Source organism: Zingiber officinale, chromosome 11A, assembly GCF_018446385.1.
Source record: "Zingiber officinale cultivar Zhangliang chromosome 11A, Zo_v1.1, whole genome shotgun sequence".
NCBI classification, from domain to species: Eukaryota; Viridiplantae; Streptophyta; class Magnoliopsida; order Zingiberales; family Zingiberaceae; genus Zingiber; species Zingiber officinale.
In genome coordinates, this window is record NC_056006.1 from 67,863,811 (window position 1) to 67,878,925 (window position 15,115).

At 45.2% G+C, this 15,115-nt stretch overlaps 1 non-coding gene across 1 annotated transcript; it reads right to left on the reverse strand.

The window, feature by feature from the left end:
- Positions 1 to 2,900: 2,900 nt before the first annotated feature.
- On the reverse strand, positions 2,901 to 3,007 carry LOC122033139. The gene has a single exon (XR_006126392.1). It is a non-coding gene; the product is annotated as a small nucleolar RNA R71 (small nucleolar RNA).
- Between the last annotated feature and the right edge of the window lie 12,108 nt (positions 3,008 to 15,115).

Sequence of the window (15,115 nt, forward strand, 5' to 3'; positions counted from 1 at the left end):
AGGGCACCAAGCATGGCTTGGCCGACCACATCTTGGGCACCAAGAGGGCTTGGTGGCCCCATGCTTGGGCACCAAGCAAGGATGTGGTCGGCCCCTCATTTGGGTAGAAGTAAAATCAAACGGTGAACGCGAGGCTTTATAGAGGCTATAGCAGGATCGAGAGGAAGAATTGGTTTGGCCTCCCATGAGCTTGAGCTTCCTACAGATGTGCGTAGATCTTATGATCACTTATACATGTTTTGACGCACATTCACTTACTTTATTCACGTATATTCTATGCATGCTCACCTCTATTAGCATATATTCAGTATAAATACTCTTTTATTTGGAGATCTGCTCTTTGTGTGTTTTCTTATTGATAGGATGTGATTTTGGAGCAAAAAGAACGAAGCTTAAGTGGAGTCTAGAGCTTCCAAGGTGTTCAGGCCGTGTGAAGGCCGAGTGGAATTTCCAACACTGCGGACTAAAAGTAAAATGACCATAACTTTCTGGTCGGTTGGAGTTATGAGCCGTTCCAGATACAAAAATATAGATAACTTCAGGATCTACAACACTTATGAAGACTTCAATCAGATAAAACTAAGTCTTAAAGGTCTAAAGTTCGTTTCTATGAGACACGGCCTTGGCACACGGCCGTGTCAAATCCTGCATTACACACGAAGAGAAAAACAGGCATAACTTTGTGGTCCATTGGAGTTTTGGGAAACGTAGGTAACTTCAAGACCTACATCTTTGATGAAGACCTCAACTCAAGAATACCACGTTAAGATGTGATAAAATGGTCTACAAGTTCACACACCCTTGATGCACGACCGTGACAATTCACACGGCCGTGTGGTGTATCCAGAGCAGAAGGAAGACATGACCGTGTGGATTCACACGACCGTGCCACTTAACCAGAAGAGAGGAAGAGCATGGCCATACAGATTTGCACGGCCGTGCCACTTGACCAGTGCAGAAGATAGGAATGGTCGTGCCAACTCGCATGACCGTGCCACTTAACCAGTGCAGAAGATAGGCATGGTCGTGTCAACTTGCACGTCCATGCTACTTAACTAGTACAAAAGATAGGCATGGTTGTGACAACTCGCACGGCCATGACATGGTTCATGCAGTGCCCAAGCCTTACCCTATAATAGAGTCAAGAACCCTATTCATTGTGGGATCTTTGATTCGGGACTTCGCCCCTCTCCTTGGGAAAGGGTTTTCCCCTTCGGGGGAAACCCTAGAGCTTCATCCACTGCCGTCCCTTGACGTTCTGTCCATCTCCAAAGCAAGGAGGCATCCCTAAGACATTGGAAACCTCGGCAAGCATCTCTTTTTCCCCTTCTTCTTACATCAAGGGTTGTAAATATACTTTACTTTATGCTTTGGGGTAGTTCTTCCCTCACAATGAAGTAGATATCCTCTTCTAGGATTAGGGAGTATTTGTAATGTAATGGAGATGCAGAACTATGTAGATTCACCACATTTCTATTCAATGACATGTTATTACCTTGTTCGTGCATTGTGTGCGTGACGTATTTATATTTCTTTGCATGATTTGTTGATTGATGTGGAGGATTGTTAATCGCGTAAAGGGGATACCCTAGAGTGTATTGACCAAGGTACCCTAGTGACAGGGGTAACCCTTTCTGGACGTCTAGGACATTCTCTTAAAAGGAGAAACAATCCCTTAGGATTTACCACTCTCGTAGAGAGAGTGATCTAGATCGTACACCCGAGGGACCCTAGTGACAAGGGTAACCCGTTCACAGGCATCTAGGACATTCTCTTGAAAAGAGAGGCAATTCCTCCATAAGGAAGTAGGAAACCGTACCAAATCTCTACCTCTATCCTTATTGTTATTTACTAGACATGTACTCCTGTGATCTACCGAGGCACCCTCGTGACAGGGGTTAACGGTTACAGGATTTCACAAGAATCATCTCTATTCGATACTTAGGGATATTGACCAATTTAACTTCCTACAAGAGCATGGACATAGAGGGTAGAAACTAAGCAATCTATGTAATATCTCCTAGCATTATAGTGAAACTGAAATCCTAGAATTCATCTCTCAAAGCTCATTCCCTCTAAGATCAATTCTCTCTCTCTCCTCTCTCTTCGTCTTAGCCATCTTTCTCTCTTCGATCACTCTCGTTAGTTTGCAAGCGCCAAAGCTAACTTTCGACCGTCTAGATAACTTAATTTGCGACATCTCTAGTGCTTAGTCAACAGACCCTGTGGTTCGACAATCTTTTATATTACTAATGACGAATCCGTCCACTTGCGGAATCATAACAAGTTTTTGGTGTCGTTGTCAGGGACTATTTTTGATTAACATTATTTGATTAGCATATGAGTTACCCTAGACATTTTTCTTTTTCCTTTGCATTTTCTTTCTTGTTTTCATTATGCACTTTCTTTCTTGTAATTTAAATTCTACATTTTCTTTCTTACTTTTCGTATAGCATTTTATTTCTTGTCTTTAATTCTACATTTTTGTTCTTTTCTCATAATTTTTTTTAGATACCGTGAGCACTAACATGTCAAGCAGGTCCTTAAGAGATTTCTCTACACCCATTTCTGCAAGATTTTTATCTCCCATTGTGCAGTCTCATTTTGAAGTAGAAAGTTTCCAACTAGACCCAGAGTTAATTTTCATGATACAAGGTCACAAATTTGGAGGAGAAGTATCAGAAAGTCCTTATCTTCACCTTGAGACATTTCTAGAGCTTTGTGATATGGTGAATTGTGAAGGAGTGTTAGCAGATGCAGTTCAGTTGATGGCATTTCCTTTTAGTATCAAGGATAAAGCAAGGACTTGGTTATATTCTCTTCGTCCTCAAAGCATCACAAGTTGGGAGCAATTGGAGAAACAAATTCTAGATCATTTTTTCCCTCTAAGTAGAATAATTTATATGAGGAATTGCATCACAAATTTTGCTCAGGCATATGAAGAATTATTATTTAAAGCATGGGGCAGATTCAAGAGTCTACAAAGACAGTGCCCTCATCATGGTTGAAAAATGGCTAACCCTGCACATATTCTATAGGGGAATTTCTTTCTCAGATAAGTTTTTGTTAGATTCATCGACTGGAGGTTCTTTTATGGACAAGTGTGTAGACAAAGCATATACATTGATTGATTAAGTAGCATTGAACCTCCATGAATGGTCAAGAAAAAGTTGGATGGAATCTCCCTCAGAAATTCGAGAAGTAGAAGCCATATATACAAGAGAGTCTATCAAACAAAATGCAGTTCAACCATCTAAGAATGTTGAAATTCACAAGTCACAGAATGAGGAGTTCAAACATTTTGGGGGAAAAGATTAATATCATAGTTTCAAAATGGTTCAAGGAAGACCTTCCTCCTACACAGACAAGATCTAGTGTAAATGATAATAATTTTAAGTTGAGAAGTGGCAAGAATCATGAAGAACTACTGAAGAAGGATTTGTTTAAGATTGAGGAGAAGAACAATAGAAGACCTCAAGAACTCAGTTTCATTACTCTAGGAAGTTCTCAAAGGCCACAAGTGTCTTTCCCTCAACGATTGATCACACCTACACTAGATAAGCAAGTTGGACCTCCTCTGCAAGCTCAAAGGGAATATGGGAAAAAGGAAGTACCTTTCCCAAAACCTTCACTAAAGGTTCCTTTTCCACAATGGCTAGTGAGGGTCAATGAAAATGAAGACTTTGGCAAATTCTGTGAGACTAATATGGTTGAGTGTAGATTTCTGGATGTATATGATGATGAGGACTCTTCAGATGAGGATTGTGATAATAATGTAGTGGATAACAAGTTTTCAGATTTACTTTCTGGGTTTACAAGGTGTTATGATGAAATTGAATTTTCAGACGATGAATGTGATGTGGTAGATCAATTTAAAATTGTAAATGAAGTAAGTGATCCTCCTATAGATGATTCTCCCACTGAGAATATTGGTGTTGGTTTATTTTTTGATACTTGTGTTGATGATGATGTTATAAAAGGAAGTGTAGGGAGCTGTGTTATGGAAGCAGCATCTCAAGAATCACATCCTTTACCCACACAACCTTCTAAGATTATGAGAGTTGCAAGGATTGAACATGTTATGGGCCAATGTGTAGGGACTTGCGCAATAAAGGCAGAGTCCCAAGAATCACCACCTTTACTTGCACCACCACCTGAGCCAGAGCTAGAGCCATCATTTAATTCAGAAGAGGTCACATCCACATGTTTAGAACTTTCAGGTATCTCTCGGCAAAGCAAGGTTAGTATCTCTAGTGATCTTTTGGAAAATTTTATAGAAGTACCTATAATTGATTTTTTTTGGATGTGATTTAAGTTTTGATACATATTCAGTTCATACTAATATGGTTCTAGTTCCTTCTAATATAGCATGCTTGGGAGAGGTATGTTTTTCTTTTGGGTGTGTAGATTCTCATGGGGCCTATAATTGGAAGCTCGATCTGAATCATCTTCGATCACTTGAAAGAACTTCAAAGAAGACGAAGATGGAGAGAGTTATACTTTACTCTGTAGCTCCTTTGATGAAAGCTCTCTCCATAATAAGAGCCCTTGGTAGGAGGGTGTTGAAATATCTTACCCCTCCAAGAGCGAGATTTAGATGAATCTAATGAGGTGGTCGAGCTAATGATCTTAAACAAGCGCTTCTTGGGAGGTAACCCAAGTTTATTTTCTTCATTTCATTCATGTCTTTAGTTCTTTCTAGTTTCATTTCTTTATAATACACATGTATTCTCTACTTAATTTTTGTTGTCTACTTCTTTTATAGGATTCAAAGATTAGGAGGAGGGCAACTATATGGTGGAGAAGTTAATGACATCATTTGGTAACTTCTCTTATTTTTTATCTCCTCCACGTTGTTTTTAGTTTTCATTGAGACAATGAAAAGTTTAAGTCTGGGGGGATGCATTAGATGCATTTAGTTTAGTTCAGTTTTTGCTTAATAAAATTTTTGCTAGTTGCATCTTACATCACATCATGATTGTTTGTTCCTTATTGCAAAATACTAACACGTTTATTCTAGATTCCATGTGGTTTATTGGCTACTTATGGTGCTATTATATTTAGTGATCTATCTTTTTCTATCTATGATAGCATGAAGTGAGCAATATTTTTACTATAAGAGTTTAAGTATTGGTCTTTGATCCTGTACGTGCACTGAGTCGATGGAAACTGGGGACGTGGCGCTCTCTGCTGCTTCCAAGTGATCTTCACAGCGACGTAAGCCTCCGATGAACCTGTAACAAAGTCGGGCCGGGAAGGGATTCCTGGCGACGACTCTCCGATGCTCAAGTCAAGCAACGGCGAGAAGAAACAGAGGCAGAATAGAGACTGTGGCTACAGTAGATAAGGAGAAAAATCATACCTCCGTCGAAGTTCGGGGGTCTTTATATAGGACCCCAGAGAGGCGCGTGCATGCTTCCCGAGGCGTGTACGTTTCTCAAAGCATACCTTGGAATGACTGTGTCAGAAAAGCATCCCTGACGCCATACCGTAATTTTTCGAACATATCTCTGTCATGGTAGTGGAAGCTTCCTCCGTACGATACTTGGTACGGCCCAGTCGCCGACCATGCTGCTTGTCGGCGGCAGACGTCTCGAAAATGACATCACTAGCTGCCCCTTTTGTCCTCTTCTAAGCCCCTTGTCTCTAATTGGGTCGGTCGGGCTGATCGCTTGGCTTCCCGAGCACCCGAGTATACACGTACCACGGACCGGGCGAGACGGTCGCTCGGTCACACACTCGGATGGGGCATCGACTAGTCGTTCTGCAGCTCGGCCGAGCAGCTTAGCTACTCGGCATAGCAGTTTCTCCATAAAGGAGCTTGTGAGCGTTGGAAGCTCAACCTGAGGTCGAGCTGTCTTCGTGCTGGCCCGGGGTCTACTTGGGCCGGTCGGCCAGGAGACTTCCTCCCTGCTCAGCCGGACCTTTGACTCTCCCATGTCATTGACCCCTTCCTCTGTGGGCCCCCGATCCTTACCACCGGATCACATGCCTTCCCTTCAAGTCTAGTCGAAGGAGGCAGGAAGTCCGACTGACTGGACTGTTGGCTTAGTGGCGTGTCTGCCACTCATCTACCGAGGTTAGTGTCCATCCGACCGGGGACTACACAAGTAGGTAATGCCGATCGACACGTCACCAGTTGGTACTAGGAAAGTTTTGTTTGCCAGCGGTTGTCCCGCCGCTCCGGCAGCGGTCACGCTGATTATCCCTAGAAACTCCTCGGCATTTGTGTAAATCACCGCCATCAAGGCTGAGCACGCGGCCATGCCCGCATGATGGTGTTTATTAAATACGACCCGTGAGCGAGCGCCATGTGGTCGCGTATCCGTCACCGTTCACTCGAGCCGTCAGATCTGATGTGACCTTTGGCTTTTCGAATTCGATGGTCAGATCCGCTCCTTGGATCCCGCGACCTGGATCAGACGGATCCGGTTGATCTAGCCCAACGTTTATAAGGACATCTCCTCTTTCCCAGCCGCTTCGCGTTATCGTGTGCGCATCCGAAGGCTTCCGCTTCCTCTCGTTCAGCGTTCTAGTGAACTCGTTTCTTTGCTTTCCGATGATCCGTCGCCTCCTCCTTTGGTCCTATCTTCCGTAAGGCCCCTTCGCCCTTTTCCTTTCAGTTCTTTTGTGTTTTTCTTCGCACTTTTCGTTGTATTCATGCCCCCCTTATACACTATTCTGACCATTCTTCTCGATAACCCCCGCCATCTCTTACTTCGGTCCTTGTCCTGGTAATGGGTAGCTCCTCTCGCCAGTCCGACCTCGCCCCCGGCCTCTGATATACCACCACAGAGAGCCAGTTCGATGAGAGGGACGCGCTGAGCCTCACCCGAACCTTTGAACTTCCTTCTGACTACGAACTAATACTAGCCACACCCTCCGATCGACCACACGACCCTCCGATCGACACTGTTTGCTTTTTCCAAGACCAGTTTGTGGCCGGCCTACGTTTTCCTATTCATCCTTTCATCCTTGAGGTGTGCAACTATTTCCGCCTCCCGCTCGGCCAACTCGTCCCTAACTCCTTTAGGTTGCTGTGCGGGGTAGTTGTCCTCTTTAGGCTGCATGACATCCCCTTGGTCCCTAAGACTTTCCACTATTTCTACTATGCCAAATAGTCCAAGTGGGGTACTTTTCTCTTCCAGTCGTGGATCGGTCTTGTTTTCTTTGACAAGATGCCGACCTCGAACAAACATTGGAAGGAAAACTACTTCTACCTTCGTTTTCCCGAGAGGCCATCCTTCCGCACCAAATGGCAGACCACTGTACCGAGCCCGCCGGACTTCGGTAAATACAAGAGCCAGCCAGATTACCTCCACGCAGCCAATCTGCTAGCCGGGCATAGATTCAACATCAACAAGCTGCTCTGCGAGGGGGTGATATACATATTCGGATTGAGCCCGATCTGAACGAAACTTCCAAGCAGCATGGGTAAGTGTTTTCTTCATCCCCCTTCCTTTTGGTCTAACTGATTTATTCTTCTTTTATGCAGCCGACATTATGTGGCATGCCAAGACTACCGAGCGGATGAGGTTGAAAGCTTCCGAGGTAGAGGCGGCGGCTAAGGAGATGGCCGATCTAGGTATCGCACCGGTCGGCTCGCACGAAGGTGAAAGCGAGGAAGCTCCACATGCAGTTGGAGAGACGGTCGTTCGGCTACCTGGAACCGAGACGGTCGGCGATGCCATCTCGTCTGCTGGACACCCTGCGTTAGAGGACGCGGGACACTCGGCCGAGGACTCCCCTTTGGTGGTACGCAAATGGCGCCGGACGGACCTTCACACCCACTCAGTTACATCTATGGGGCCGATGACAGAGCAGGTCGGCATCCCCTATGAAGCAGTCAACCCGGCCCCTGCTTCAGTCGAGGCCATCTCTTCAGACCGCACTCCTTCCCAGCTTAACCTGCCTGTGGCTTCCCTTGAAGCGCAACCCATCAGTTCCCAGCCACGAGCTCATCTTCGGCTTAGGCGCTCAGGTATAATCTCCACTCTGCTTGACGAGTCATCTGGCCGCTCAGTCTCAGCTCAATCGGATCCGAGCAGCCGTCGGGTCGTTAAGGCCATCCTCCATCTCCCCACAGAATAATTTCTCCTAGCGGCTGATCGGCCAGTTGCTCTGGAGCATCAGATCACTATCCGCGGACCGCTCGCCAAAATATGGGAGGATGCGAGGGCCCGTGTTGCCTTGATGACTCTCGGTCAGCTCGCCAATAGCCACTTGCAGCAAGCTACCGGGGTATGCTTCTCAACCCTACATGTCTATTTAACTTAGCTCTTGATATTATTGTAGGTCTGTTGCGGCCAGCTAGAAGGGGGGGTTGGATAGCCTGTAAAATCAAAATAAACAACCCTTCTCGAACTCTTAAGCTAATACTTGCATAAGGTAAATTAGCAGTAAATAAAATAGAAAGAAGAGGCTCACAACGTGACTTGGTTACAACCAAGGGGGTTGTTAATCCAAGGAATGAACGTGCATTAAAACATCTCCTTCAGGCGGAGAAGCCTCTTACAGCAGTGAAAGCACAAAAGACAAAAGCTAAACTAGAACAGAAGCACACAAGTGTTTGGAATGTAAATTTCTGAGTTAATTCCAAGCTTCTGGACCAAGGCTATATTTATAGCCTTGGTCGGGGTGCCTCGAAGGGTTCCGGGCGCCCTGGGGGGATAAATTTTATCCCCCAATGTTCAGATCGAGTCAAAGCTCGATCTGGTCAAAAACTGACTTCTAGGCGCTAGGAAGGGTTCCGAGCGCCCCAGGCTTGTCCGGGCGCCCCGGGCTAGTCCGGGCGCCCCAGACAATTCCGGGCGCACCGGATGCTGAGTCAACTCTGGTTGACTTTCGTCCGGGTCCTCTGCTCTGGATCCGCTTGATTGGGTGATCTATGTTATCCGGAATATGGCTCACTCGAACCCAAGTTCCGGTCTTCTCGAGCGGGCTTCCCTCCGGCTTCTCGTCCATCGGAATCGCCGCGTGTTTCCTTCTCGTCCGCCGGTGTACTCATCCGTAGTCTTCGTCCCTCGGACGCACCGCGTGCTGTCCTTCTCGCTAGCTACGTCTCTTGCTCCCCGAGCAATCTTCTGCTTCGGCTTTCGTCTCTCGGAACCACCGCGCGCTTCCTTCTCGTCCGCCGGTGTACTCTTCCGCAGCACCTCGTCCCTCGAACTGTCGTCCTTCACACTAGCTGCGTCTTCCGCTCGACTACCTGTGCTCCTAAGCTCCTGCACACTTAGACACAAGGTTAGAAACACAGGACCTAACTTAACTTGTTGATCACACCAAAACAACCTTGGGGTTCCAACAATCTCCCCCTTTTTGGTGTGATCAACCCAAGTTAAGCTAGGGTTAAAATAGACATTAAATAAAATTAAGTATATTAACTTAATTTACAATTTAAGTGTAAAAATAAAATAAGTTAATATTTTGGTCTACCTCCCCCTAGACTTATACTAATCCTTCTCCCCCTTTGATCACAAAAAAATGGGATTTCAAGAAAAAAATCTAAGGGTTAAAGACTTAGAAAAATTTGAGATCTTTAAAAATTTGCAATAATTTTCACACAAAGAGTTTCTGAAAAAAAATAAGTAAAATTTTCTAAGGGAAATTATAAGAAAAAAATTCTAACTTAGGCATTTATGCAAATATATATATATATATATATATATATATATATATATATATATATATATATATATATATATATATATATATATATATATATATAATTTTTTTAAAAAATTATTTTCTAAAAACTTTAAGCAGAAATTTTCAATTTCATTACAACCTTTAACTAAAGAAATCTTCTGAGAATTTTTCTAAGTGTTAAAGAGAATTAAAAAAAAAATTCTAAGTAAAAAAAATATTTTGAAAAAAATGTTTGAAAAACTTTGAAAGCATTAATTAATTCTAATTTTAATGCTTTGACAGAAAGTTAATTAAATATTTATTTCAATATCTTGGCTTCCAGGTCGTGGCGAGGCACTAGGCCATCTTGGTTATTGGAGCAACAACCACTTCCTTAGACAAAGCCTCATAAAGAAATTCATTGTTTAATTTTCTCACTGAAAGCGCTAACTTTTATTTAGATTAAGCAAGATTTTGGAACCCAATAAAGGTTCTAGCCTATTGGGTTGATTAAAAATTTCTTAGGGACATATTTTCTAGAGATATTCCTAATTTGTCCCTGGTGATATCTATAATACCAATTTAAATTTTTGAACCTACTAAAATTAGATGAGCATGAATAGTTTTTCAAGTTGTCTATTTGATTTTTCAAAATTTGATTTTCTAATTGTAATTTTTCATTTTTCAATTTTGATTTATCTAATTCTTCTAAAGGGCAGGATTTAGCTAAAATTATTTTTAAATTTTTTATTTCCTTTTATAATTTACAGCAGTCTTTAGTTAATAACTTAACAAACTTAAACATTTTATTGGGAGGAAGAAATCGTACCTGACTTACCTTGTCGATCTCGTTGTCCGTTTCTCCCCCTGAGCTACTGCTTTCTTTCGATGTGTCTCCCCCTTCATCGATGCTCTCGATGCTCATTTTGGAAGAGCTTGAATCGCAGTCGTCGTCTTGATGACTCGCTATCAGTGCGAGTCCAGAGAATACTTCGACTTCTTATTCGGACGACGTATCGTCCCACGTCGCCTTCAGGGCCTTTCGTTTTTGAACAGGCTTTTTACCTTTATCTTTATCCTTGTTCTTTAGCTTGGGGCAGTTGTCCTTGACGTGCCCTTCTTCATCACAATGGTAGTAGCGGATCGTTCTTTTCTTTCTACCCTGTGGATGGTTAGTTTTTCTAGAATTGTATAACTTCTTAAATTGTCTTACCATCATTACCATTTCCTCGTTGTTGAGAGAAGATTTTGACTCAGGTTCATCTCTCTATGCTTTAAGGGCGATGTTGTTCTTGGGCTCCTTCGAACCTGCACATCTTGATTCGTGCACTTCAAATGTCAAGAAAAATTCTTCTAAAGAAACTTTTTCTAGGTCTTTTGAAATATAAAAGACATCTACTAGTGATGCCCATTTTGAATTTCTTGGAAAGGAATTTAAAGCGTACCTGAGCGAATCTCGGTTACTTACCTCTTCTCCGAGATTCAAAAGTCTGGTGATGAGCTCCTGTATCCTTGAGTGTAGATGTGCAATTGTTTCACTTTCTTCAAGACGGAGGCTGGTGAGCTGGTTGCAAATTAAGTCCCATCTCGCAAGCTTGGCTTCGGATGTTCCTTCGTGTAGTTCAAGGAACTTTTCCCAAAGCTCCTTTGCCAAATTGTAGGTGCCGACACGGTTGACTTCTTGTGGCGGAAGTACGCTTAGCAGATGGAATTCTACTTTCTTGTTTGCCACGTACTCGGCCTGCTCTTTCTTTGTCCATGAATTTTTTGCTTTGCCCTTGGGAGCTTCAAAACTGAGTTCCATTATTAGTAATAAATCGAAATCGGTACAGAAAAATATCTCCATGTGTTTCTTCCAGCTTGTAAAGTCCCCCTCGAATTTTGGCGGGTGGATGTTAGATCCGGCCATCTTGTTGCTTTGTTCGACGGTTAGTCCTCCTGAAGCGTCTCGGCTCTGATACCACTTGTAGGACCGTTGCGGCCGGCTAGAAGGGGGTTGGATAGCCTATAAAATCAAAATGAACAACCCTTCTCAAACTCTTAATCTAACACTTGCATAAGGTAAATTAGCAGTAAATAAAATAAAAAGAAGAGGCTCACAACTTGACTTGGTTACAACCAAGGAGGTTGTTAATCCAAGGAATAAACGTGCACTAAAATATCTCCTTCAGGCGGAGAAGCCTCTTACAGCAGTGAAAGCACAAAAGACAGAAGTGCATAAGTGTTTGGCTTCTGGACCAAGGCTATATTTATAGCCTTGGTCAGGGCGCCTGGAAGGGTTCCGGGCGCCCTGGGGGGGGGGGGGGGATAAATTTTATCCCCCAACGTTCAGATCGAGTCAAAGCTCGATCTGGTCAAAAACTGACTTCCGAGCGCTCGGAAGGGTTCCGGGCTCCTTGGCCTTGTCTAGGCGCCCCGGACTGGTCCGGGTGCCCCAGGCTAGTCCGAGCGCCCCGGACAGTTCCGAGCGCCCCGAATGCTGAGTCAACTCTTGTTGACTTTCGTCCGGGTCCTCTTCTCTAGATCCGCTTGAATGGGTGATCTCTACTATCCGGAATAGGGTTCACCCGAACCCAAGTTCCGATCTTCTCGAGTGGGCTTCCCTCCGGCATCTCGTCCCTCAAAATCACCGCGTGTTTCCTTCTCATCCGCCGGCGTACTCATCCGCAGTCTTCATCCTTTGGATGCACCGCGTGTCGTCCTTCTCGCTAGCTGCGTCTCTTGCTCCTCGAGCAATCTTTCGCTTCGGCTTTCGTCCCTCGGAACCACCGCGCGCTTCCTTCTCGTCCGCCGGTGTACTCTTCCACATCACCTCGTCCCTCGGACTGTCGTCCTTCATGCTAGCTGCATCTTCCGCTCAACTACCTGTGTTCCAAAGCTCCTACACACTTAGACAGAAGGTTAGAAACACACAGGACCTAACCTAACTTGTTGATCACACCAAAACAACCTTGGGGTTCCAATAATTATTTCATCTGAGTGCAGAACTAGGTAGAGAACATCGCGGTCAGTAATCGCCTGGTTGCGCTGGAGGAAGAGTTGAAGAAGCTTCAAATTTCTGGAGGGGTGCCAGCTCAGGGGCCCTCGTACGCCACGCTTCGGTCCGAGCTGGCCAAAGCAGAGAAACTGCTTGCGGCACAAGTCCTCTGCCCTGGAAACCAGGGTATTTGGGCTTGAAGCCCAGGTTAAGTCCCACGACCAGGAAATCAAGCTGGCCACTAACAAAAAGAATAGGGCCGTCTCCGATTTGGAAGCAAAGAATGTGCAGGCCCGAGCGCTGGAGCAGCGAGTCAAAGAATTGGCCGACCTGCAATCCACCGAGCGAGAAGGCCGATCGGCTGCTGAAGCTAAACTTCAAGGAGAGAAGAAGGATCTCCAAGATGCTCTTGAAGCTTCCTGAGCTGCACTAAAGGAATATCAAGATGGTGAATCAGGCCGCTTCGCGGTGATGAAGCAGAACTACTTCCGCTCGGACGAATTTGGCGAGAAGTTCAGCGATCGGCTAGTCTTGGCTTTTGAGGAAGCTATCCGGGCGACAACTGTTTATTTGAAGGCCAAGGGCCATCTCCCGGAGACGGCCTCTATACCTCCACAAGACCTGGCCGACCTGCTAGAAACCATTCCTGAGCCTATCTTCGACGTCCTGGAGTGAGGAGCGCCTTTAGCTTATCTTTTTCTATGTTTTGAAGTTTCATCTGTATGCTCGCCGTTCCGCGAGTTAATAATATCCGCTTTAATCTTACTTTTAGCCTGCTTGTCTTTGTATTTTTAGACGATGAGTCAATATAAAAACTCGATTTTGTTGATGTTACTTCTTTGAGCGCATACTTTCCGAGCAGCATTCGGTAGTCTACGGGCCGGGGGGCGGGGGGGGGGGGGGGGGGGTTTAGCCACCGGTCCAACTCAAGGATTTAACGTCGTCGTTCGGGTCTTCGGGCCGGGGGGTTTATAGTCGTCGGTCCGACTCAGTGATTTAACGTCACCGCTCGACGGTCTTCGGGCTGGGGGGCTTATAGTCGCCGGTCCGACTCAAGGATTTAATGTTCCCGCTCGACAGTCTTCTGGCCGGGGAGTTTATAGTCGCCGGTCCGACTTAGAGATTTAACGTCGCCGTTCGACGGTCTTCGGGCCAGGGGGTTTATAGTCGCCGGTCCGACTCTGGGATTTAACGTCATCGCTCGACGGTCTTCGGGCCGGGGGGGGTTTATAGTCGCTGGTCCGACTCAGGGATTTAACATCGCCGCTCGACGGTCTTCGGGCCGGGGGGTTTATAGTCAACGGTCTGACTCAGGGATTTAACGTCATCGCTCGACGGTCTTCGTTCAGCATAAATTGATCCTTTGGTTTTACTCCTGCGGTCAAAAGATACAATAGGATTGAACATTATGAGTTACAATAACACACCTTTCACCCAGCTCGGTACGAATGAAGGTGATTCACGCTCCACGGTCGCTCTAGCTTTCGTCCATCTTCATCCTCGAGGTAATAGGCACCCGAATGGAGCTTTTCTACAATCTCGAACGGCCCGGCCCAAGGAGCTCCCAGCAGCTCGTCTACCCAACTGCCACCTTCATGGTCGAGCCGAGCCCAGAGAACTCGTAAGATCTCCCGATTGGTGACTTCGGCTTGCCTGTTACTTTGGGGATAAGCTACAGAGGTGAAGGCATGCTGAATGTCGTACCCCTCGCACCATTCCTTGTGCTGCTGACCCGAGAACTGCCTCCCGTTATAGGAGATGAGCCGCCGTGGGATGCCAAACCGACAAATGATATGCTGCCATATAAATTTCTTGACCATTTCCTCGGTTATTTTTGTTGGTGCAATATCCCTCAGGTCAAGGTTGACCTGGTTGACCAAGCTTGAGTCTTGGTTTGGGTTTCAATGTTTGACAATACAAGACTTCAATGATATGGACAAGTGCAGGTGCAGTTGTTCATTTGGGAAGATTGTTTGGTGCAATTCCCCTCTGATCAGGGTCTGATCAGGTTGGTTGAAGAAGAGTCAAGTAAGTCAAGGTTGACCAGATACTTGACTGGGAAGTCCTAACAGGGATGTTAGGCAGAAGGAAAATCCTAATGAGTGAAGCCAGGTGAAAGACCTAGTGAGTGAAGCTAGGCAGTGAGAAAATCCTAGTAAGTGAAGCTAGGTGAAAGTTTTGGTGAGTGAAGCCAGGCAGAGGAAAATCCTGGTGAGTGAAGGAAGGTGAAAATCTTAGTGAGTGAAGCTAGGTGAAAGACCTGGTGAGTTAAGTCAGGCAGAAGAGAAGTCCTAGTGAGTGAAGCTAGGCAGAAGGGAAGTCCAAGTGGGTCAAAGGGATTGACCAGACACTTGGTGAGGGAGTCCTAGCAGGTTAAGGGTGACCGGATGCTAGGCATGATGAACCAACAGGTCATGGATAGACCGGATGTTGGTTTGGGGGCTTGGGACTTGGTTTTGAGCAAAAACCAACCTCTGGATCGATCAGTCGATCGATTGGCTGATGCCCAAT